We start from the raw sequence: 14841 nt of genomic DNA on the forward strand, positions 1-14841 counted from the left end.
ATTTTCACGGCTAATTCCAGTTAACATCCTGCAAAATTTGCTCGTTTTTCTGGCCGAGTCGAAATTGCGTTGAGTTCCTATGGCATGCGCCATTAAAAGCGCTGTGTAATGGTTGAGCTCCCTTTATTTCGTTTTGGTCACGCGGATGAGCAGACAAAATGACGAATGCTGCGGCTGGAGCAGTGGAAGCGATTTTTTAATTGTTCAATGATTATTCGATATTGTTATGACTTATTGTCAATAGGTATACTAAGTGGCTATGAGGTAGCCTGTTGCTATGTACAGTTTTATTCTATTGTTGATTATACCACATAGCTGTGGTGATAAAGGAAATGTTCGTTTTAAATAGATGATTATGATAGGACCATGACTATAAAATCATGATGATTATTATGAATGATATCATAGGGTTCAAATGCAGAATGATTGCATGAACTTGGGAAAGAACTTTCAAGCCCTATGGGATAAATTGGGTGTTACAAGCGATGGAGTTTCAAAATTTAGCATGATTAAAGGAATTTCACAGTCTTATTTCAGGAGTTTTACGAAATTTATATTGCCAAGAGATTTGGGTACTATTAAAAGAAAAATGATGAGATATTTTTCCCAAAGAACTTTAATATCTGCCATCCATTTTGGCGGTCTCACGAATGAAGGATGAGTTGCCTTTAGTGGTTGCAAAGAAAATTTGTGAAGACCAGGCAAAATGGAAAAATAGGTCAGATATGACCCTAGGACAGAACAGTGATTCGTCAATTGACATGAGGTATGAACCAGAGGTGACGACCGATGAGCTTCGATCTCAGTCAATAGATGGACCTGTCCTGACATCATTGGGGAAAGGGCTTATGCAAGGAGTCATCCAAAATGATTAATTTGATTTATTGATGAATATTGATAAATTAATTGAAATTGAATAATTGAATTGAACTGAATAAATTTAATTGAATAAATTTAACTGAATAAATTGAACTGAATAAATTGAATTGAATATATTGATTGTTTGATTGATGAAAATGCGGTCTCAAGAAAGAAGCTTTGATATCTTTGTGAGATATTATCAATGTGAAGACAACCTTGGAAAATTGAGCAAGGTGGTGAGTTTATATATAGATATATATGTGCGGTTACCATTGTGTGATTTCCCCTTCAACAGAGCGGACACCTGAGGATTCACCCATTTCATACTGACCCTCTGGCTCATCTGCAAATACTGATCTGTGAGATTGGATTGTGCAAAAGCCACAGGTGAGAGAGATTCTCTGGAAATCACCGTTTGAACAGGTGGAGAGATCCTTCCTGGAGGTACGAGTGAAGCTTTAGAGGAACAAACTACAACACATCCAACGCTACTTTGATAAAAAGCAGAATGGGAAATGGAGCCTGCAAGAATACACAAGGACAACCAGAGATTCCACAAAAAGGTACTTGTACACATCATATGTACGACCGTTATGGTGCCGAAGCTATAAGGCAGGTCGAGAATTGGTATTTGTGGACAAAGGGACATGATGAGGAGTTTCCAAGAGATGGTACATTTGAGCGAAGTCGATTGGAAAGATTGGAACAAAGATTGAAAGCCAGGAAGAGACAGAATCTAACGGTAGACTGGCTTGCATTCCATCTTTGGGATGGTGAATCCAGAGAACGGGAACAGCAAGAACGGATAACGGATCTAGAACTTAAAATAAAAAGGATACAGGATACAGTGGAGGCGACAAATGCACAACTGCCCTCGAAATTAGGAATGAAAGTGACAGTTGTCCCATCTGATTTCCAGTTGTCTCCCCAAAAAGGACGGTACAGAGAATTTTTTCGTGTTTCAGGAGATAACGAGAGATTGCAGTGGCAACTCAGGGATGTAGAGATGCAGCCCAGCAATACAAGTGCACAGGTGCACAGACCAGGCAAAGACAGAAACCGGTGTTTCAAGTGTGGACGGATGGGACATTGGAAAAGAGGATGTCCGTATACCAAAAGGAAGACAAGTTCATAGGGTAAACCAAGATCAAGGGTACCAGTGCTGACCGATACCTCAGACAATGATTAGGCCTTCATTGCGACAAATCCCAAATGACGATTGGCCTCAACAAATTAGATTACTGGCCAAACATGAATAACTGTCGATGATTCTTGGGTCTGAAAAGTTTTCGGAGCAAGAATTATTCATTTTTCTTTTGCTTGTAAGCAAATTGATAATTAATTGATCAAATGCCGAAATTGGATCTTTTATGTTGGGCACAAAATTTTAAATTTACAAAGTTTGGAACAATTGCTTTGCAATTTTTTTGGCAAACCAAGTGACAAGAGTCACATCATGATCACGTGGGAATTTCGGACTATTGTTCCACACGATTGATAGGTCAGTGGTCGACTGACATACAAATGGGTGGGTAGTCAAATTTGGATAAATTATTGTGGGAACTGAAAGGGTAATGTCAATGTGACGTCATAGGGGTTTTCTAAGAATAAACTTTTTGGTCCATTTGTGTATTAGCGCTTATAAAATTGAAGGACAAATTTTGAGAAATTGAAATAAAGTTGACACCCATCCGGATCTGTAAATAAGGGTTCCAACGCAAACAAATACGCATAATGCATGTGTGTGTGGGTATTTTGTGTGCCAGTGTTTTTGTTTTTGTGTATCAATCTTACAAGATTGTTGACACCGACAGTGTGCCTTGTCTGAAAAATAGATAGTTCCATGGGGATGGGATCGCATATCGAGAGAATTCGTAAAATAAAAAATAGAAATATAATTTGATTATGAAAATTATCACTTTTGTCAAGGGAGATGGAGAATAAAGATTTGATTTGCTGAGTTATGAGCAGCTATTCATTAATAGTAAAAAATTGGAAGTAATCTTGGGATTCCATTGTGATAGAATTTATATGAGAATCAAAGCTATTTATGGATATGAGCTTCATAAGAAATGTGGGAGTACAAAATTAGCCAAATTTTGGAGAGGTCTTACACTGACTTCCCAGAGTACTCTGCTCACGGATTTTATATATATATAAACTTGAATTTTATCAGAATATAAATTGGGCTGTATGTATGGATGTGTATAAGGCATAGATGATATGGGAAAATAGTAAAGGAAATTTTGCTGGTTTGAACTATTGTGAGTTTTGAGTTCTGGAGTTCAAACAAAGTCACTGGTTAACAGATGAGAATGGATAGTAAATAAATTCTTCGATGCTGGGTAAATTAACTACGATATTACTAAGACTTATGAGAGCTATTGTTCTTCCTTACACCAGTGCGAAATTATTGGAAAAAATTAGATCCAACATAATGAATCTATAAAAGAATGTGATAGGGATAATATCCTCAATTTGTACTAATTATTTGATTGTGGGTAAAGGAATTAATTTATCGTAGTGGATTGTTAACAGCAGCCTGAAAATGTCCTGAGAGTGTGCATCCCCATAATCAGAAATCCCAGATTTGTTTTACAAACAACATTTTGGTAGAGGTCTTGTGTGGACGAGCACTTCCTTGGTAGATAAAAAACGGTACTGCATGCTGGCAGCCACTTTTGCGGCCAGTTAGGCCAAACAAATTGAGAGGAAATTGTAGTTAAATACGTAAGTTACACATGGCTATTTGTAAAAAAGGAAATTTGTTGAGATGGGAAACATTTTTCGAAGGTTTATTAAAGTGTTATAATATGACATGTGGCAAGGCAAACTATTGGATGGGAAAATTAGATCTGGTTATAGAATAAATTTATTGACCCCTTGAAGTTAATTCCTCGAATCATTGTTTCACTGGCATTTTTTGTTCACATTGGAAATAGTTTGGTAGAGCCTTGGTTAAAACCTTTGGTTGCGGTATCTTGGAACGAATTGATAAACCATAGGAGATTGATAAGAATAGAAACAAATATGGACCCAAAATAGAAAGTTGGATTCATGCCTCTCATTGCAAGCAAGCACATGGGGCTAAGGTGGACGATCCCACAGAAAATGAGGCTGCACCTAGCAGCCCAGCAGAACATTCAGTGGCGGATAAATGATAGTCGTGATATACATTCATTTGAATTACATTTTAACACCCCTTGCATTGATAAACATTACAATTTCAACATTTAATATTCCTACTTGAATTAGGGAAGATAGTGACATTTATTTGCCTACATGACATACCATTATCTACTGATATTAGCGCAACATGAGGGATAATGTATCACAACTACACTCATGATTAGGGGATTTAGTTCGACCCCGGGAGATTGGGGGATCAGGGTAAGACAAATAATCTGATTTATGTTACATATTAAGGAATTTTCTTTATTTACCTTTTAGGAAGCTTGTTAGTTTGGTATACAATGTTGAATGTCATTGACATATAATTATGTTATAGGTATGAACATATACAAGGGGTAGCTCACATGTTTTACAGATGGCTACAGGTGGGACAAGAGGGAGCAAGATACCACGATTATATAAAAGGGGGGCCTTTGCATGGTTGGGAAACACATTTGGAGGGGTGGTAGCTAAGATACTCCAATATTTGTTTGATGGTTTAGTAGTTATATTGGCAATTGTTTTAGTGGTGGCTTGCTTGAAAGCCTTAGTGACGGGGTGTTTGAATAAGGTAACCAACAACACGATGATAACGCATGAAGTGACAAATGAGGAAAGAAATGTGGAACCAGAAAAGGAAGACTTTTATGGCGACATAAATACTGAGATTAAAAGATTAAATCAAGTGATGTTGCAAATGAATACAGTAGAATTAAGATAATGGCATAACGACAATGTTATGAGTTGTGTCAATTACAATATCAGTGAACTCATATCACCACGAGTGACACACTGTTAGGAAAAAAAAAAAAAAAAAAGGGAAAAGAAAAAGTGGAGAGGAATTATGGTAATAATACATTATGCTTAATTTGTTGGTTTGGGAAAATTGTCGTTGGGAATTAGATATTCCCGTTTGTGATTGTAATCATATACAATTTATTTTCTTAGAGTAGTGCTAAAATACCTGCATGAGTTAATTTTTGAACTATATTAACCTGAAAGCAATTGTGGATGCTATTCTTAGTTTAGTAGTCAAATACATACCTGATTGAATATTATTTGTGTGGCGCATATAAATGAATATAACTTTTTTGTGTTAAGGAAAAACAACAAATTGTTGAATGTGAAACTGTCGGAAGTTATACATGATTATGCTGATTTCATGTAAGATGTACCCTATCTGATTCAGTGTGTGTGGAAAGCAGATTCAGATGTGACTGAGCATAAGGATAAGACGAGATCACATTTGAAGGGGGTGCTAACGGAATTGGGAAGAAGTTCGAGAAAGAAAATTTGTGGCTAAAAAATGAAGTTAAACGTGGCATACACCCTCTTTCTCAAAGAATGATGAAGACATTCTCCCGTGTAACTTGGAGATGGATGCTTACCTTCACCAAGGAAATTTATGTGACCATTTGCCTGGATCACACTGCAACATATGAAAGAAAGGCGATCACTTACTCTTGTTCGAAGGCTTGGAACATTCATCACATCAGAAGTTGCAGGACAACGACACCTTACCTGCAACCTCTGTGAAATGCGGGGACATATGTTATTACTTCACCAACTTCCGGGGAGCCAGCATGGAGCTGCAAACCAATGGCTGTGCCTTTTCACAACAGCTGTGCACGATTCTGCGGGCCACTCCTGGTATGGACCATGGATGACCTGAACACCATGGTCCCAACATCATTGTGGATGCATCCGGCATCCCTGTTCCACATCTTGCTGGCCAATCAACGTCACACCAATACTTGCTGCCCACTCACAATGAGGGAGGAGGCAAGTCGACTACAACTGGGTGAAGGCCTTGTTCAGGAATTACTATGGTTTACAGCAAAAAGTGGCAAGAATGCTACATGGAGAGCAGGGTCAGTCTATGACTCCGCAATGTTACCACAACAGCGAAATCCTACACGAAGTAGTGCAGGTGCTATGAAGACATTAGGAGAAAATGTTTCATACCTGGATTCAAACACAAGTGATCAGCCCTTCCTTTCAAACAAAGTCAACATTTGTGTGGAGGCAAACGTTTTTGCCAGATGGTGCAGATGCTTTACAAAACTTGAAAATGAAGTGAAATTGTTGTATCTTGGTGATGGTGAAGTGTTGTTTTGAAAAGATATTTGTGATGCAAATGCAATAGATTGAACAATATGGAAGGAGTCAATGACCAACGAAATGTTTTGTGATTCTTGCAGGATTACGGTGTATGCCTAAGGGAATTTGATTACCAAAGTTATGGTTTGAATACTTGTATTGATATTTACTTGTAGATATTGATTATTTACTTATACTTGTAATGATGTTTACTTGCAGTGATTGATTATTTACTTATAGTTGTATTGATGTTTACTTGCAGTGATTGATTATTTACTTATACTTGTATTGATGTTTACTTGCAGTGATTGATTGTTTACTTATATTGATGTTTAGATTAATGGTTAATATAAACAAAAAACAAAAAGATGAGGGAATTGTGGAAGTGTAACTCAGTGTAACTCATTGGTTGGAACTGGAAACGAACCAAGGTTCGAGCAGGTGGTCGTAAGAATGTCAGGAATGCATCTCGCACTGTCGAAGCTGGGAGTCCTGTTGTGTAGCTTTAGCACGACCCCGGGCTAACACACATTCCCAAGCCCGTACTATTGTCTTTCATCGGGATGCAAAGAGGATGAAGCAAATTCCCAGCAGGGAGGAGCGAGTTGGTGCCAGGAAGGCGAGCAGGATGACTGAGTAACATTGCTGCGGAGAAGGGATTACGATTTCAGCGCACAGAGGATTAACTGAAGTTTGCCCATATAAACAGAAGAGACTTTGAGTCAGGGGGCACTCATCCTCAGAAGCCCTGCCCGACGGAATGAACGCGTACCGCGAGTACGGCGCTGCAGCCACGAAAGAGGGACTATGCGGATAGAGTTACCTGGTCCATTGAGTTAAACGGTAGTTATTTGGTATTGGAATGAAGTGAACAACCAGTTAATAAAGTTGTGATCTTTTGTAAACCTGTGACATCATTGGAGTCTTGAGTCTCACAACACTTCCCCGACAACAGTATCACGGCATTTTTAACCAATTTAAATGGTTCCTAGAAGACAGAGCAGCAGGTAGAATCATACTAACATAATCATAAGACTTTAAACAAACAAACAAACAAAAAATACCTATTTTGGGGGGCAAACCCCAACCCCAACCACGTATATCTCCTCAGACCCCAATTTTTCTAATGCCTTGAACAAACATTGGTACATCACGGGTGATGAAGCTTGTGGTGACGTTTCATTGAAATAGTGTGTGTAGTTTCTGAAAAGAAAGGTTGAGTTAAGGTTGAGTTGGTTGAGTTGAGTAGGTTGAGCGTCGTTCCACCTTATCATGGCATTTTTCCAAGACTCTTCAAATGACAAAAGTGCTCAAATTCTTTTTTCATTCAATAATTTTCTGTTATGCTAATGGTAATAGCTTGCGAAGCTGGTGTTGTCAATGAACGCGTATGTATTATGTTGAAAAGCCAGATTTTGCTGGATCCCTTGAGAATTTCGAAGCTTTGACGCACCAAATCGCTCAATGGAGGCCGTCATCTTGCGGATGCGGAAGTATGCATAACAAATTGAAAAAGTTCAATAGGAGTTTGTTTCACCCGTCTTTTTTTGATTCACAATCTCATGCACCTCTAATTTGTAATTTAAATACTTTAAGACCAACCTCGTTCCCCGGGCCCTGGTTGTCTTCAACGAAAATCGTCACCAAACACCGGAACCAATGAGATTCGAGCATTTGAAAAAATATTTCAAAAAAGCTTATTACGCGTTTCGGAGGCTGAAAACGGCGTCAAATATTCTAAAATTGACGAAGAATTATTTTTTAGAAATATCGCGGCCGTCGGGGATAGTTTTTCACGGCCGGAAATATCCGAAATTGAGACGGAATTCACCGAATTAATCAGGAAGAAAATTTTATAAATTTTAATCTCATCCAGAATGCAAATGGTGTCATTTTGAACTAGGTACGGTACCTACTACACCTACCTACTACCAACTACCTAACCTACTGATGCCATAGTGATGGGTAAAATAGTGGCAAGAGGCTTTGGCTTCGCCGGCTCATTGCGGCTTTGCAGTCGGGTACTAGTAGTAATCTTGGTGGTAGCTGGTAAACATGTCAAACTAGAAAGCATCTGAAAATGCAAAGGCCGTCAGCATCCGTTTGTATTCAGACGCCGGCCTCTTCTTCTTCAGCTTTCTCAAATTAATGAAAAGTTTTTTTTTTAATACAAAATGAAAATTTAAGATTTTATGCAGCCTTGACCTTTCTTTCATCTATCGATCTAAAAAATAATCAGTTTCTAGCTTTCGATTGGTGAACCAATTATGTGACTCAATATGCAAATTCCTACAATTTCGGGTTGATCATATGAAAAATGACAATTTTATGTGATACTGACCTTTGACCTTTTGAACAAAATGATTTATTTGCCTTCTTCATATTCTCATTATAAGGCTTTGTTGAAAATTTGATGACAAAACGCAAATGGTAAAAAAAGGTTATGGCCCAGACACACATGCGCACACGCACACACAACCGCATAGCGGGAAGGTGCTGCGTTCCAAAGTGGAAAGGTGCTGAACGTATAGGCCATAGGGAAACCTGTGGCAAACAAGTTTTGTCTGAGTTCGGTACGACATCGAGTTTTTCGCCACATTATGGGCATAACTATGCTGGGAGGGTCACAAAGTAGATGGGAGGGTTTCCCAGATGGTCTTTTTGGAGAGACATAGTGAGGGCGTGAGATTTGTCAGCGTTGAAAAGACATGTGCCACTTGTTTGACCAGTTTGTGATTTTATCCAGGTCTGCAGAGAGTGAAGAGGCTGCTGCCTGCCGACCTGAGGGTTGCGATGTACCGTATACAGTCACGTGAAAAAGTAAGTACACCCCATGTAAAGTTTTGACTTTTTCAACATATTTCAACATACAGCTATTTGATCTTCATTTCAACAATATTGATAGATAAAGGTGATATAATATAACAAATATCATGAAACATTTACATTTTGTAGTCCATTGTATAATTTAAATAAACATAAATGCAAATTTCGCATGTGGAAAAAGTAAGTACACTCCTACATTTATCACAACTTCAAATACTTAAAATTAGAATCAGGTGCACCAGTTCAGGTGCAAATGATTAGAACATCGTTAGAGAGGATCGTGGAGGAACCTGTCTTATTTAAACCTCAGACATTTAGTTTGGTTTGCCCTTTGTTGTTGAAGTGTGCGGCGTCACCATGCCTAGATCAAAAGAGCTCTCTGATGCCTTCAGAAAGAAGGTTATAGATGCCTACGAGTCTGGGAAGGGATTTAAAAAGATCTCCAAACAATTTGAAATCAATCATTCGACTGTCCGGAAGATTATCGACAAGTGGAGAAGATTCCAAACAACTGCCAACTTGTTCAGGCCAGGCCACCCTAGCAAGTTCAGCCCGAGAGCAGACCACAAGATGCTGAAAGAAGTCTCTAAGAACCCCAAAATGTCATCATGGGACCTACAGGTACCTCTTGCCACTGTTGATGTCAAAGTGCACGAGTCTACCATTAGAAAGAGGCTGCACAAATTTGATCTACATGGGAGGTGTGCCAGGAGGAAACCTTTCCTGTCCAGAAAGAACATCAGGACAAGACTAAAGTTTGCCAATGAACACCTAGGCAAAGACCAGCACTTCTGGAACAATGTGCTCTGGACAGATGAGTCAAAGGTAGAGCTATTTGGCCACAGTACCAGAAGACATGTTTGGCAAAAACCAAAGACAGCATTTGACCACAAGAACCTGATACCAGCTGTAAAGCATGGTGGTGGAAATATTATGGTTTGGGGCAGCTTTGCTGCATCAGGGCCTGGGCAGCTCACCATCATAGAATCCACTATGAATTCTTCATTGTACCAGAGGGTGCTTGAGGATAATGTGAGGCCATCTGTCGGAAAGTTGAAGCTCAACCGAAGGTGGACCTTGCAACATGACAATGACCCTAAACATACCAGTAAATCCACCATGGAATGGCTGAAAAGAAAGAAATGGAGGGTTCTGGAATGGCGAAGTCAAAGCCCGGATCTAAATCCCATCGAGATGTTGTGGGGGGATTTGAAACGAGCTGTGCATGCAAGAAACCCCTCATACATCGCACAGCTGAAAGAATTCTGCATGGAGGAGTGGGCAAAAATTTCTCCCAGTCGATGTCAGAGACTGGTCGACAGTTATAAGAAACGTCTACTTGAAGTTGTTTCTGCCAAAGGGGGCAATACCACCTATTAGAGCCAAGGGTGTACTTACTTTTTCCACATGCAAAATTTGCATTTATGTTTATTTAAATTATACAATGGACTACAAAATGTAAATGTTTCATGATATTTGTTATATTATATCACCTTTATCTATCAATATTGTTGAAATGAAGATCAAATAGCTGTATGTTGAAATATGTTGAAAAAGTCAAAACTTTACATGGGGTGTACTTACTTTTTCACGTGACTGTATATACATTCTTGGATAAAATGACAGGGGCATAGAAAAGGCGCCTTTATATATGGTATGTGCCATGTGGCAAACTCTAGAAAAGAAGGGACATTCCACAGCTTATAAAAATTTGTGAACAATACAAAATAAGGGGCATTCAAAAAATCTCGTGTGCATGCTGGACTACCCTTGTGTTCTTAGGAGGAACCAAGTAATGCTCTAGAAAGTTCATATAAAGGGGTGCCAATTTGATGAATAAAGTTAAGAAAACTTTACTTACTGAAGGGTTTCAACCAATATATACTGAAACGCAAAAGAAACTTACCACCTTTGAAACCTTTAAATATCAACAATAACACTGCGTGTAGTAAATGTGTGAACTTATTTGTGGACAATAGTGTCCTCACTATCAGACAAAACGGTCACGGATGGTCACTTGAACCTTCAATGGTCACTTCATAGCACAGCTGTTGAACAGCCGTTTTGACTGTCAGTGATTAGCCAAGGGGTACGGGATGATTTTAATGAGCTGCACATGATGTCTTGATATTGGCTTTAAAAAGGCCAGTGCAAAATGGGCATTTCAATCAACATGCCATGATTGTCAAGGGATCAACGGCAGCATGCCCTGGGCATGCTGCAAGGCGGACTGAGCTACCGTGAGGTGGCACATCGCCTTGGCTGTTCACACCAGACGATATCGGCCCTGGTGGACAGAGACACCCTCCACAACTCTGCAGATGACAGACCTCGATCAGGGAGGCCAAGAGTCACCACTGCAAGGCAGGACAGGCAGATGGTCCGAAGTCACCTGCGGGATCGATTCCGTCCAGCATCCCGCACTGCGGTAGAAACTCCAGGGCGTGCAAACCCACGGATCTCCAATGATACTGCACGAAGACGACTGCATGACTATGGTCTGACTGCCATAAGACCATACAGAGGCCCCGTGATGATGGCTGCCCATTGCCGCAACCGACAGAGATGGTGCCAGCAGCATCAGCGGTGGACCTTGGCGCAGTGGAACGAGGTCGCTTTCAGCGATGAGTCAAGGTTCTGTGTGGACAGTCCTGATGGGCGTGAGCGTGTCTGGAGAAGAACTGGCGAGCGATATGCCGATTGTTGCATGCGTCAAGCCAACAGGTGGGGTGGCCTAAGTGTGATGGTGTGGGCCGCCATATCAGGCCGGTACAGGACGCCACTGGTGGTTGTGGATGGGAATCTTAACGCCCAGCAGTATGTGGATAACATCCTGCGACCTCATCTGCTGCCATTCCTGCTAGACCACCCAGAACTGAGAACCTTTCAGCATGACAACGCTCGTCCCCATGCTGCTCGCTTTACCACTGCATTTCTCCAAGGCGAGAACATCAACACCATGCAGTGGCCTGCGCTCTCCCCTGACCTGAATCCCATAGAGCACCTGTGGGATGAGCTTGGGAGATGCGTAGTTGGCAGGGCCAGGACACGGGCAGAGCTGCTTCAGACATTGAGGACTGAGTGGGACAGAATCCAGCAGCAATCCATCCAAAGACTGGTAGGCAGTATACGCCGACGATGCACTGCCTGTATCCAAAACAATGGTGGCCACACATGCTATTGAAAGGGGACTGACATTGCACCCTGTGCTGTTCTGTACTGTAGAACAAACTGATGAGATGGTGTATCTTGGTCAAAAACTTGACATGTCATCAATAAAATGCCAATGTTTCAATTAGCAATTGTTGATTTGTTTTATTTTGAACTGTTACAATTTTATTACATTTCAAACAAGTGGTAAGTTTATTTTGTGTTTCAGTATATGTAGGGCGGCCCTTTATATGAACTTTTCTACGGCGTTTCTTGCATTGTTGTTACATAACTATAACCTTTGCATGTTTTATTGCTTTTATCGACACCAACGTACATACATTGGCAAGTACAGGGTGTGGCAAAAAGATTGGACAGATTTCAGGGTGGAATAATTATATTCAGACCATTCCGATAGACTTTCTTGTGAACGTTATGAGAGGTGTGGGTACCAGAACAATGAAATAGGTCACATGACAAAGACGCCATACTGACATAATTTTTAAAATATTGTGTATTCTGAAGGAATTCCAATGTCTCCACTTTACAAATGTTAACACAGTTGAAAAAAGTAGAACGACGCCAGGCTGAACAGTTTACGTTTTTTAGCCCAATGATAGGCCGGATCTCGTTCCGGACCAGAACCAAAATCTAATGGGCTTCTTCTTGTCACCTAACCAACTCACCCATAACTTCTGGAAAATCTCCTGCTATAAAATCGTCTTTGGCACATCTCTCAATGGTGAAGAATCACTTTAAAATTCTCGTATCCGGACGTGGATCTTCACCCAAATTGAATCAATTCGTCGTCGTCACACTCCCAACTTGTACACCAAATTTCCTCTGAATCCATCCATAACCTTTGGAGATATCCTGCTCACAGATAGACAGCCACACAGCCAGGAGTGAAAACATAACCTGCATGCACCTTCGGTGGTGGAAGTAACTTCGATAATTAAGATTTCTATGTCAAACGTTTCACATCCGTTTACCACACCCTGTATATGCTGGAATCAGTAAAGACGGTCAAGTGTCACGTAAACATTCTAAAGGCCATTCAGAAATTTGAAGAGGATATGAATAGAGGGCAGTTCACTGACGTACATTTCGAATCTTCAAAGATAGATACAATCCTCTGGAGAAGTCTGACAATATCAAATTTGTTCGGAGTTACAGACTCTCGAAGGAATCATTTCATTGGATGCTGAATCTAATGCAAGATGACCTAAATCAACCAATGATGAGGAGCAATACGATGAATTCCCTCTAAAAATTGTCCGTGCGCTTTGATTCTATGCGTGTATCATTTCAATTGGATGTTGGAGATGTGGCGGAGTTTCACTGGCTAATCAGCTGTTTCGACTCGCACAACTAAACGGCTGTTTTTCTCCCTTTGTAAATTGCTATTTAGATGGGCGACTAGCTGTGCGCGTACAACGATGTTTTCGTCAGCGTTTAAGGGTTAGGCGTGCATCCCCAAGATTCTCGCTAAGCGCCTTTGTAAATTCGGCCCACAATGTCAGGCTGCCAGTTTATCCTTTAAACTTTAAAAGTATTTCAATTTTTAAAAAATGCTTCACTTTCCTTATTTCTCCATCAGGAATACCCCTATGTGTTCTTCTTCTTCTCTACCACCATCTATCTGTCCCTCTTCTTCTTTACAAAGATTATTTTTCAAAACTGTCTGTCAGCTAAGCCCTTGGTCCACCAACCCTCCTCTCGCACCTACAACATCACCCTTCTCAGTACCTTCCACAAAAATTCTTACTTCCCATCCTATGATCTTTATCTCTGTTTATCCAATTTAGGAATTTGAAATCAGCATCCCTCCACTTCATGTCCTCTCTTCCCGCATCCCTCTTCACCCACCCTCTCAAAGCTTCATGTCCCCCCTTCTGCATCCCTTTTCAACCTATCCTCTCAATGCTGCACCCTAGCAACACCTCCTCACCGTCCCTAACTGTGTGGATCCCAAACATCCGAGGTCTCCGTTCCAACCTGACGTCTCAATTCAGGCCACTGCTGATAAACAGGATATCATCTGCTTAACATAATCCTCCCTCCCACAGGACCTCCCTGACACCTTATTGTTTTTCCCTGGTTATTGTCTCCTCCAATATTGATAGACATGAACCCCACGTGGCAATGTTGCACTTTACATCAAAAACTCCATTTCTCACTGCCCTTGTACTGATCTTACACCTCTCAACCCACAGGAGTACATTTGGCTGTGACTTTTATTCTCCTCCACTCCCACCTCTTTATCTATTTGTTGTACCGTCCTCCAAACGGTGATGACTCCATCTGCATCTCTCTCAGACAACACATGGAACAACTTTTAACCACTCATCCCAACTCTCTCTTCCTCATATATGGAGATCTCAATTGTCACCATGCAACTTGACTGGGTGATGGTACCTCTCTCACCAGCCATGGCACTTCAGCAAAGGACTTCTGTGACTCCATGAGACCAACTCTATTTATGAACATTCCAACCCAGATTTATCACAATGGCAAATCCTCCCTTCTGGATTTGATTGTGACCAAACTTCCTGCCAATGTCTCCTGCTCTTCCTCTGCTCCAATTGGTTCATCTGATTCTCAGAGAGCTGCCTCAGTGCCGACAAGTCTGGCAGTTCACTCAAGCAGCTTGGCAGCGACTGCAAGCAGTCATCCCTCTTCAGGACTGGTCTCCCATATCTACTGCCCATGACGTTAACTCAGCTATGTTGT

This window comes from Myxine glutinosa, chromosome 14, assembly GCF_964187855.1.
Source record: "Myxine glutinosa chromosome 14, kmMyxGlut1.1, whole genome shotgun sequence".
Lineage (NCBI taxonomy): Eukaryota > Metazoa > Chordata > Myxini > Myxiniformes > Myxinidae > Myxine > Myxine glutinosa.